General features: G+C 41.1%; 2 protein-coding genes across 19 annotated transcripts in view; one reads left to right on the forward strand and one right to left on the reverse strand.

Annotated features, from left to right (window-relative positions):
* PIK3C2A (phosphatidylinositol-4-phosphate 3-kinase catalytic subunit type 2 alpha) overlaps positions 1–7,015 on the reverse strand; it is an 82,073-nt gene extending 75,058 nt beyond the window's left edge. For 8 of the 18 annotated variants that reach the window (XM_064513089.1, XM_064513091.1, XM_026104469.2 and 5 more), the window contains exon 1: positions 1,775–1,875. The gene's annotated coding sequence lies outside the window, so the exon portion shown is untranslated. The other 10 variants (XM_064513087.1, XM_064513090.1, XM_064513097.1 and 7 more) reach the window with 8 other exon arrangements.
* Positions 7,016–7,034: 19 nt separating this feature from the next.
* Positions 7,035–12,203, forward strand: part of NUCB2 (nucleobindin 2) — a 28,061-nt gene continuing 22,892 nt past the window's right edge. Inside the window, exon 1 of the mRNA XM_026104481.2 lies at positions 7,035–7,259. The gene's annotated coding sequence lies outside the window, so the exon portion shown is untranslated. The remainder of the gene's footprint in view (positions 7,260–12,203) is intronic.

Raw genomic sequence — 12,203 nt, forward strand, 5'->3', positions numbered from 1 at the left:
AATGTTCAGGTGTTATTGTTCTCCTGTATAATGGCAATAGTATTATATAAACCGCAGATGACTTGAAAAAAATATGTACAAGATTGGTGTTAAATATGTACACTGCACATCCTTTACCACAAGCCCTTTTTTCTACCTTGTTAACGTTTCCATTAAATGGAAATCAGAGGCCCAAAAGAGTGCTGTAAATTACACACTACCTTCTCCAACTGCAGTACTATCTTTTACTTCTTGTTTCTTTCTGTTTCTTACTATCTCATTTCCAAACCACTCCCTCTTCAGTTGGAACCACCAAAATAGCTTGCATCAGCTTAGATGTCTTAACTCCTTCTTAAGCAAGATACCATTCCTCTTCAGTCTTCTCTTTGCAACTTCTCCACGTTGCCTCAAAACTGAAGTGATCCACAGGTCTTCTACCAGCGTCCACATTTTTCTCCACCTTTGACACATTGAAACACATCTTTTGAAGCTAAGCTCTCTTCCATTTCCTCCAGAATAAAAATTGTCTGTATTTTTTTATTTTTATTTTAGTCAATGTAAAGCTGAAACTGTCAAGGAAGCCTACCTTTCCTGATTGTTAACCTAAAGTCCTGAGGCACTCAGTCTGCTTTAAAAAGTATATTTTTCTGTAATATGTATGCAATAAACAAATGCTCAAAAGCAAGTAAGCATAGACCTAAGCATTTCCTTAAATGTTTTGCTGCACTGAAGTCCAAATGTTCCTGTTTCCAGATAAAGTTATTTGGCTCCTACGTTCAGAAACTCTTAAAGAGAAACTAAAAAGCTGGAGCTGACTGAGCAAGTTTATCTTTATAAAAGAAATGCAATTGAAACAGCACCTTCTTTGATCAGACTCAGATTTATTGTTTTTGTTCTATGGAAGATACCATATTAAAGTTTGGTAAATAAAATTTTATATTATGAGAAAGTTTATTTATCCCTCCTCATCATTTCCAACCCTAACTTAACATGACATTTTGTTTTTCCTTTCACTCATAACACAGGAAAGGACAGAATATTTTTTAAAATTATAAAGTTATAAACTGTCAGTTTGAAAGTGAATACATCACTGAAATCTGCGGCAGAAGGCCAACCAGGTACATGCCCAAGAAATGAGAGGCAGAAGATGAAAGCTAATATAGAATAGCTTTAGATTTACAAATTTTCATGAACAAGGTTCTCTCTCATTCTGTGTCTGTGCTGCTCAGCACCTAACAGAAGGGAGGTGCAGGGGTCCTGCAGTTCCTACTACTGCAGTACAAATAGTTGCAGTAATAAGGATAACTATGTTCTTTATTCTAGCCAGAGGGGTTTTTTTGGTCAACATTAAAAGAAGATGGAATAGTTCTCTACCTCTCCAAATTAACTACTGCAATGGAATTCTTCAAGAGATGCAATCAATATATTCTAGTTGCATCTCTTAGTAGATAACTAACACCAAAACAGGACTAAAAAAACCTCCAATTGCTCACCAGAACAATCCACCTCATGTTTAGTGCCACTTACTCACACAACCAGAAGTAGCTCCACCAAGTGACCCAACCACATGTGCTCCAAGTCATGAGAAGGGCACACATCCAACCCCACGGCTGGGGTCATGCCACCCAAAGTGCCTCTGATCCCAGGAGGGGACAGTGTGGCCCCAAAAAGCTGGGAATGACCCAGCCAGATATGCTCCATCCTTCACCTAAAGCAGGTTCCAGCCTGAAATGAAGTAGCCACATAGCATTCGGAGAGAAAAAAAATAAACAGCATAACTAATTACAGTTCTTACCACCTTGTGACGGATAGAGAGTGAAAACGATCTTGAAACAGTTGAGGCAATGATGATCATCACCACTCAAAGCAGCAGGCCTCAGAACAGCATGGGACCCGTGAAAAGAAACAAGATGAACATCTTTAGCTGTTGATTTGTTTCTTCTAAAACTAGCTTGTTATTTTTTTCATGGAGGGGTGAGGTACCTTTTACTGCAGAATAGCAGACATGTCTTAAGGTCATGCCATGGTTAATTCACAGTAACAGGATTTGTACCCTTGGTTTACAAGGCAGCAGGTTAGAGGTTACTCCCCCTCCCCCCCGCAGCCTGGAAGAGGTTCTTTAAAAAAAATTGCAGTTTTCAGCTCTGAATTCCAACTTTTGGATTAGTGCTATCTGAAGCATTTTGTTTTAAATTTCATTTCCCAGAAAGGCTTTTACTAGCTGAAAGTAACATACAACACTGCTGCAGTTCTACACCAGAAAGAGATATCTGGCATCAGGAAAATTCATCTCAGCTGCATAAGAAATAATAAGTCAGACCCATGCCTCAGTTACCAGAGTAAGGCAATCTACTTATCAGTAAACAACAAAAGATATGGCAAACTTAGGGACAAATATTCCTCTCTGCATAGAAGACAAACTAAGCAATAACAATAATTAAAAAATAATTTAGTAGGACCCTCTTAGCTATCTGAAGCACTGGACACAGCCTGAAGCTTACTGAATTTTTAACTAGGAGCACTGCTAAAATAGAGTACAATTCCTCTACTCCCTTATCAGTCAGGATATCCATACTGAGGCTTAAATGTAAGGAAGTTATTCTTCTGAGAGGAAAAAAAAATCTAATCTTGTTAGAACAAGAGGCTACATCCACAGGATGTAACTCAGGTGCAGAACAGTCTCTTGAAAGCTAGGAGGGGGCCATAACTGATAAACTAGTAAAGCCAGTGACTACATTTGGATAAAGAATTTCTGACTGCTTACATATGTAAAAACCATTGGCAGTATTAATCAGGGAGGACATGAGCTGAACTTGTTAGGTTAGGGAAGATTCCAGGCAGGAATCTAAAAGAAGAAAATGTGCAGGCCATACACTTAGCTGACATATCTCCTCTGAACACACTGGCCTCCTCAAGGACACGCCAGCCACAACAGAGCCCCTCAACAAGTTAACTGCATTCTTGCTACCTCACTACTTTCATATGAAGTCAACGGACTTTCTGCACTGAATAAATTAAGCACTTAACCAGGACGCTCAGCTTTACCATCACTATTTCATTTCCATGTCAGGTCTGTGGTTACATCCATTAGCTTGTAGCCATTGAGAAACATATAGAAAGTTACCTTAGCAACCTCAGTTCAGTGGATAGCAAGTAGCTACACAGGACACAGGAAACCACATACTGTACTACTTAAGCATGACTTTTTCCAGTAACAGCATAGCCAGGATCATAGAGGGATAGAGAATAAGCTGCTTTCTCATTTCTAGATGTCTTTCCTAACCAAAAGGAAAGAAGTTATATAGGTTAATAAGGCTCCTGCTGTTCCTACTCCATCTTCTGGTGGACCAAACTATGCAGAAAAAGTTACTTTGGCACCAACAGTTACTTGGACAGCCTTGAAGTTATGGCTTATTCTGTGGTTAAAACAGAAACTAACACTAATGAGTTAGTTGTTCTCCCCAGTCTTACTCTGAGGAAATGACACTTCCTGCCCATGACAAAAGTCACATTTGTCACTGGATTTCCCAGAGCAGAGATAAAAAGCAGCGTAGGAGCCAGAACCCAGGACTACCACTCCAGAGCCACTTGATTACCTAATTCTCTAACTCTGACGATGAGAGTTCCAGTCAATAACCTCACAGGAAATTAAAAAAAAAAAAAAAAAGAAAACACACACACACACACACACACACACACACAAACCACCCACAAACACACACACACACACACACACACACACACACACATCAAGAGAATATTAAGGACACTCTGATATGTACAAGCCCTCTTGAAATTTTCCCATCATGCTAACATACTGGAACAGTATTAAAAATACTGTCAAAAACAATCCTTTCTTCTGTTCTGCCATGCTATGTCCAGCATTAAGAACATTGTTTCTCAAGTTCAGATTAAGGTAACCGCTTCCGTTGCAATACTGAAACCCTTAACAGTTTTCAAACCTTGCAGCTTCCTGAATGCTGAAACCTAAGTTATGATGCTTAGGATTCCAAAAAGCCTTTTCTAAGCCATCTAAAACAGTAATCAAACAGCTTCAAAAACTCTCTGGCCAACTCCAGTGGGGGTCTGAGCAAAAGAGACCCCCAAAACCCATAAACAAACCCAAAGGAATTAAGTGGAAAGAAAAAGAATAGCAAGAGCCAAAAAGATGACAGTCTTAATAAGCTAAGACCATCTTGTAACAAGCAATAGGAAGGAAAAAAAGTGTATAAATAAAGCTGGAAGTCATAACAAAACAACCCCAGATATTGCATTAAAGTGAATGTATTTTAATCTCACTTTATAAACCAAAATGAGTTTTCCTGCATTCAGACATACTAGAACATCTCATATGTTGATCACCACCACGAAATCTTGGACTCCTGTCCCAGAACCTTTCTGGTTTACAGACTGTTTATGTAAATCACTAATGGACATTTTTAGTACCACATATTCTAGACCAGCTTGGCATCGTGCTTGTCAGAGGGAACGACCACCAGGTGTCCCATATTACTGTTGCTACAAGGGCACAGTTTCACAGTCCCCCTCCCGCCCCCTTTGCTGCCAATACTGGTTTAAGGAATTTCCATCTGTCCTCCATGCTCCTCTACCTCACTCTCCTGCAGCAGAAGCAGCAAAAATACATGAATTTTAAATAACCAGCAGCTAACTGATCTACTTTGCAGCCATGGAAGAAAAAAAGTGAAACAGCATGGCAGAGCAGCATGAGGAGACGCGCAGCATGAGCTCTTTAAGCCGGCACGGCTGCTGAGAAAAAGGTGCACAGAAGAGCACCCTCCTCCTTTGTCTCCCAAACACCTCAGTCTTCCTCTTAGCCACAATTATAACGTACAGCAAACATAAGGACAAACTGCATCCATGCAACCATGCTAGAAAAACCCATCTGTGCTGTAACATTAAACTAAGCTGCAAAAAGTGAGGATGGCCATGTTTGCAGCACCCTGGCTGAGGTCACTTCTGGCTAAACTTCAACCAGAAACCATTAGTGGTTTTATTTCCTGCCTCAGCACATAGCATGTAAACCATCCCTGACAACACGCAGGTGACAACGCTGGGCCAGTGCCATGCCATCAGAGCATGGCCCTGCTGCCTACCACTAGTTACACTTGTGGGTCCTGTGACATATCAAAAGGTCCCATCCCAACCGGCTTTCCTTATGCACAAGAAGAACCGGCACTTCTGTGGCTTTGCATTTTATCTGGGTAAACCACAGTATTGCATATTTCTGGCATGTTTTAAACTAAATTTTAAGTATCATGGGTTCTTTTCAACCATTCATATAAGAACAGCTACTTGGATTTTTTTAAATAGGTCATTTGTGATTACTTAAATGTAAGTCAGAATTCACATTTAATTCCTGTGTTTCCAGGCCTCCCCCCAAATTATAGTCTACAAACCAGTACAGAATGCCAACCAAAAATGTAACTGAATATCTAAAGTGAAAAAGCACTAAAGAAAAGTTTTGTAGTATCAAAAGTATTTCCCTGAGAGCTATGTAGAGCTGAGTCATTAGCCCTATTATTTTAATAGTTTTTTATCATCACACATACCATTATAGAAAATTTACATCCCCATTTTTGTTTCACATGCATAACACAGAAGCTATGATTTCCAAAACCACTTTTGACTCCAATTGTCATTGTAGTTTTCAGAATCCCACAGCAGTTCCAAGTATCTTGCCTAGGTTGCATAAATGCCTCAGTAACTTATTTTTTTTCCTCTCATTTGTATAAGTGATTACAATTGTACAACATTACTTAAAAAACAATTAAGTAGCTTATACATTTAACTTACAAAACAGAACAACAGAAGTGAAATGCAGAATGATAAGATTTTGCAAGAATTTGTACCTGACAATACCTCTTTGTTTAAAGAGGCTCATAGTAGTGAAACATTTGAAACAGGTTACAACTAGAACCTATGCTTATTCCAGAAAGTTATTTTCATAGAAATTATAGAGTACTTGCTTTTACACCTATCCCATAGGCTTTCATACACACCAAATATAACTTTTCTGTATAACATGCAAACACTTTTATTCTTGAACACATGCCCTCAGAAGGTATCAGTGCAAAAGCAGGTGCCACACTTCAAAATAGGCCACAACAGAAATCCACAAATCAAATGCCAAACTTACACCAAGTATAAACAAATGCACAGGTTCAAAACATTTTTACTTGTATGACCTGTATGAAGGTCAAGATTTTCTCCCCCTTTTCAGTCCTCTAAGATGAGGGAAAAAACTAAAGGCCTCAAGTCATCGACTCAAACGTGTGGAGAAAAAAGAAGAAACAGGCAGGGAAAAGGATGTCTGAAAAGATACGGGTTCAGTCTCATACATTAGACATATAATACTAAATATTTACTGTAACTAAGAAATAGGCAGCGTGCATGAAACACCATGTGGCCTAGTGAGTGCATTCACACACAGAGTATCGACGGAAGTGAAAGTCTCTCCCCTGAGAGAATATGAAAAACGAGAAAGAAAACCAAGCCATGAAGAAGCAGCTTCTGTGATTTGGGGCACCAGAAACTTTCGTTTTTGAGAATCTTAGGTGCTTTCACACAGCCAACGCGCTCCCGCTGCGGCCCCAGCCAACCAAGAAACGTTTCTTTCACAGCATAACGAGGAAAAACAGAAACGCGTTTGGAAACCACTGAACACTCACCGACAAGGGGGGGGGAGAACTGCCTCCCCCCGCGCCCCAACGGCCCCCGGACGGAGGCAAACTGACCCCCGCGCGCGCGCCCCAACGGCCGCCGGGGGGGGGGGGGGGAGGGCGGGAAGCGCCCCACAGCGCGAGCCGGGCCCTCAGTGAACCCCTCCCCCCCCCCACCCAGGTGCGCGCGCGCCCCCCCCTCTCGTGACGCCAGAGGAGCGCTGGCCCCGCCCACCGCGGCAAGCGCCACGTACCTTCGCGGCGCAAGCAACAGCGGTAGCGGCGGCCCGGCCTCCCGCGCAATCTAGCCTGAGTTGCCTCGCGCTGCGCCAATCAGAGCCATCCGCGACGCCCGGGCAGGGGTCAGGCCTGGCCAATCCGCGCGCGCCGAGGGGCGGGACCGGTCCCTATGGCAACGGGAGCCAGGGCCGCCGGAGCGCTGCCGTGCCGTGCCGTCGAGGCGAGCGGAGCCGAGTGCCGTAGAGGCGCGGGAGGACGTCCGGGGGCTGCGCCCCTCTCCAGCCCCACGCCCGGCAGACGTCGCGCCCCTGGGAAGCAGCGGCTCCTCTCCTGCCGCCCCGGGACCAAAGCGAGGGAAAGGTAGCATCGCCCGCCCTGCGCTTGAGGCGAGGGGCGGTGTGCGGGCCGGCCCGACCGGCGCCCTTCGCCTCCCCACCCCTCCCGGCCGGGGCGGCGGTGGCGGAGAGCCCATGTGCCCCGGTGCCGGCTGCGTGCGGGGCGGCAGTGCCCCGCGGGCGCGGAGCGGGGCGGAGGCCTCACCATGGGGGGGCTCCTGTCAGGGGGAGCCGTTGGCCGCCGGGGGGGCTTCCTGTGAGAGCCGTTGGGCGGGGCGGGGGGGGCACCTGTCAGGGAGAGCCGTTGGGCGCGCGGAAGGGGGCCGCTCTGAGGGAGAGCCGTTGGCCGGGGGAGGGGGCTCCTGTCAGAGAGAGCCGTTGGCCGCGAGGCGGAGGGGGGGGGTTAGGCTGCCTCTCGCCCTGCAGGGCCAGGGGACTCCGGGCCCTCTCCCCTCTGGGGATTTAAACTCTTTCGCTTCAGATTAAAAAAAAAAGGGGGCAGTTGCGGCCCGAGTTTGCCGCAAGGCGTCCTGCGCTGAAGTACAGGTGCGTGGCGGGCGCTTGGAGGTACCGGGGGTCTGTGAATAGCTGTGCTCTGCTGTACGCTAGGAGAAGCCTCAGGTTTCATTTCCTCGGGCCTTTATGCTGAAGTGCTGTCCTCCAGAGTTAATGGGTCTTCAGGAAGTAACACGTTAGCAGCCCACTGAGTTATACATAACTCGTTAGTTTTAAATTAAAGTACCAGGAGAAATTAATGCATAGCTTGCAGCGGCAAAATCTTGATTGGCTGGTAATGGCACAACCACAGTAAGAACTTACACTGCTTTGTCCAGGAGACCACATTTTCCCCTGTCCCTGCCAAGGCTGGTCTTACTAAAAAGAATGTAGCATCATGCTTACTGTAGTACCACTGGAGGAACTAGGTAAAATACTGTAGTGTCAGGTTGGCCACTGTGCTCACAAAATATTGCAAAAGAGGAGAGGTTGAATTCATGGTTGGAGAGAACTTTTTTCTTTCTTTTCTGAAAAGAACTTGGCTTTGGCTTTCAAAAGGGTTCGGTTTTGGTAACACTTTTGGGTCAGCTTGTAGGAGGAATTGGCTACAGCCTCTGTTATTTGAGTTGTAAGTACTTGCTGTGGAGAGGTAATGTTGAGCATTTTCAAAATTAGACTATAATAGTAACAAAAAGTCAAGCACCATGGTTTTCAAGTTCAAGATAGAAGTTGGTTTAGGTTTTGTTTGTTACCTTTTCTCCCATTCTCAAGAAAAGCCCTGTATTGACTCCATATGGTAACAATTCTGCCCCAAATTTTGAAATTACTATCGCTCTCAACTAAAAAGGTGAGCGTGGAGAGAATTCCTACTCGAAAGACTGGACAGGAATTGAAGAGCCACTTGGAATTTGCTCAGAACCAGCTTTTGGAGTAACCAAATTTTTATTTTAGAATAGAAAAGATACATATATATACAAATCACCACATAAGTCTGTCTTTAAACAAGTTGTATTGTAGTAGAATAGTGTGAATCTCACTCATTTCTAGCAAAGATAATTTTGTGGTTTTGGGTTTATTTTAATTATAGACTAAAATCCCCCATTAGTCTGCCTAAAACCTCCATTAGCTATTGGAAGAAAGACATTTAGTATAGGCCTCTGATGTAAATTTGCTTGTGGCTTGATGCTCAAATAAAGTTTGGCAGCTCGCTATTTTGGTATGCAAAATTATATTCAGAAAAATCCACCAATCAAATAAAACCTAAGCACCAAAAAATGGATTATTTCAGAATAAGACTACTTTAAGGAGAAGTTTCCATAACTCGGCCATGTAGTACTCATAGTATAGCTGACCATTTACTTTTGGTGCATATAAGCCAAGTCAAAAACTGCCCCCAAGTGACATGTATATGACTTCAACTGTAATCATGAAAGGGGAGGGTGCTTTTTGAGATAATGAAAATGTAAAATATTATTATGTTGAATCAAATGTCAGAGGTGTGAAAATATTGACCCATACTTCTGGTGATATTCTGACTAAACAGATGTGTGTTTTACAAGAGAAAGATAACATACTTTACTATTAACTTTAAAGCCCATATCAGTGTTGCCTTTATTTGAACTCCCCTACAGTTTAGTCTTGTATTGTACTGCTGTCTGCTTGTTTGCTGTGTAAGCAAAAGAAATCTCTCTGAAGCTGCTGTGAGATACATACTAGACACAAGCTTTCTGGACAGGCACTTAAGCCAAATCATGCTCTCACTGAAATCAGAGGCAAAATTCATATCAGTTTCAACAGGAACAGTATTTGCTCATATGTACTATACATGATTTGACAGTTGGAATAATGAGAGAAATTACATTCTGTTAGAACAGAATCATATTAGAATCATATTCAATTGTGAATGTTTTTCTTCATCATAGGTAATTCAGGAAATATTTAGACCCTTTTTATGGTCATGTTTCTCATACCTTGTTATCTCTATAAGCCAAAAGCAGGACACTTGCAGGTATGCAGATTCCTAAACATGTGGAAATCAAAGAGAATTAGCAACTTACAGAAATAAATGTCATTAGGCAGCTATCATTAAGTGCCTAAATATTTTTAAATCTGGCTCCATATAATTCTACACTGTCTCCTGTTAGCTATATTCTTACCAAGTGGAGAAAAAAACTACCACTGAAGTCTTGTTGAACTCCAAGTTTACTTAGGATAATTTTTTGTGATCATCTAGAGCAGAAGGTGTATTAGTGGGTGATGATGTAGTAATTGAAACAATTTTTAATTTGAGGTTAGGGTTTAGGCAATATTTTGGTTGCAAGTAGTAGCATATTTGAAATTTGCTTGTTTTTTATACCAGCATTGGAGGAATTGCTGTTTGCATTTATATGAAGTGTATTTGTGAAATTCTAGGCTTGTTGTCGTGTTTTGTTTTATGTGTGAACATGTAATACAGGAAGCTGTATTTGTAGTCATATCAGTATAAATCTCTATTGACTTTCTAGTAAAATTTAAAAAAAAATTGCTTTTGAAGTTCATAAGAATTCTGTCCAAGTATGCAATGAATTCAGTACAAGTTTTTGCTTGAGTTTTGGCCTCATAAATCATTTTTAGTAGCTAGCTTTACAGAAAAGAATTGAAAAAAAGTGCAATTCTTTTTTAAAACAAGTATTTTTCAATTGGTAAAATAGCTTTGTAGGCACTGGTATTTATTTTTCTGAAATTATAATGATAGAGAAGTTCCTTGGAGGCAGGTAATGTATAAATATGTATGTGTATTTGTGTGCACACAGGTGTTTAAATAACAAACTATTAACACTGAAGGCATTGAAAACAGGAAAAAATAATAGTTGTCTTTTAAAACTACTTATGACATAAGTGAGCAAGTGCAGGAGCAGGCCATATAAATTATTTGCTTTGATGCCATATTATTTCTGGACGTAAAGTTCCTTGGTAAATAATACTCATTTCTTTCACATTTGAACATTCATATTTCATGTTACTATATAGTGTCTCCCGGCATTTGAGTGACTTATTTAATAAAACAGCTGAAGTGTTTAAAAAGAAAAAAAAGGTTCTGTCAGCAAATGCTGTACAGCATACGGTTGAGGCATGCTCTGTTTGCTGAAAAAGTGAAAAAAGAAGCCATTGTATCAATCAATTTTTAACTGTAATCATGGGAACAAAGCAGGTAAAGTACAGTGGGAAAAATGTATGAGAACAGAAATACAAGAATCAAAAGAATTTAAACACGGTGAGAAGAAATGATTCTACTGCCTTTAGGTACTTAAACAGTAGTCTTTATATAAAATCATATTTACATGCAGTCTTGAAGTGGTGCTTGAAAGGCAGTGAGGAGTGTCTTCTGATGCTGAGAAGTTAGAATGTAAGTGGTGTTTACCTCTGTAACAAAAGATTAGGACAGCATGTCCAGGTTGAAACCTGTTGGATATTGCTAATGATGGACAGAAAAAAGGAAAAACACCTGAATCATGGGGATTAATAAACATCTTTGACAGAAGAAATGCTCAAAGAACAATGCTCAAAGAACAAAGAACAAGGAATACTGTTACCGCCTTGTGTGAGTGGGACATTTCTGAAAGAGGAGGGAGGGGAAAATATGCTATGTATATGCATATACACACATATATGTGTATATATGCTATACACATGTATATACATATATACACTACACATGTGTATGTATTTTAAAGGATAAAAACTCAAATTTGGATGCAGGTGTTTCTATAATTCGAAAGATAACATATTAAGGGAAAACTATTGTAGATTGTAGCTTTTTTCACTTGGTTTTCTGCTCATGTTTTCAATGAGAAATCTAGATCTAGAGAACTGATGACTTAATGAAAGGACATCATCTCCATAGCCAGAGTTATAGTTAAGCTTCATGAGCTGAAAGGGATTTTTGCACTTGCTTCTCAGCTTCTGCCATTTCTTAGGTGTGCTAATACCAGTTTAGCTCAAAGGACTTACCTTCTGAAGGAGATGTGTTAAATGTAGATTAATTAACTTTGATCCTCGGTTAAGGCATGGTAGCTTACAGTATCTATGTAGCAAATCTTCCCAAAAAAGTGGGGAGGAGCTAACTTTGATATTTCTGATGTTTCCAAACGGAAAATACAGCAGAAGAATAGTCTCTGTTTCTGCCTATTTTGAACATTATAACATCTCAGAAAAGACTTATTAAAATTAATAAACATCTTTGTAAATCATTTTTAAGGAAATAGGAAAAATACCTGGAATTAAACATTCTGTATTTAAACTGCCTTATGAAATGGACGAGTATGATTGTTACTGTTTGAGAGAAGTGAAATCACACTCAAAGAAGCTAGATGACTCGCTCAAGCTGCTGAAGGAGCACTTTGCATAGCTTAGATCTAATATTTGTAATATTCTCCTTCCAGTCCTGAGTTTAGAATATTCTTGGAAAGATGAAGATCGATAGATCTGTTGTATG

The sequence above is a fragment of the Dromaius novaehollandiae genome, chromosome 5, assembly GCF_036370855.1.
Source record: "Dromaius novaehollandiae isolate bDroNov1 chromosome 5, bDroNov1.hap1, whole genome shotgun sequence".
NCBI classification, from domain to species: Eukaryota; Metazoa; Chordata; class Aves; order Casuariiformes; family Dromaiidae; genus Dromaius; species Dromaius novaehollandiae.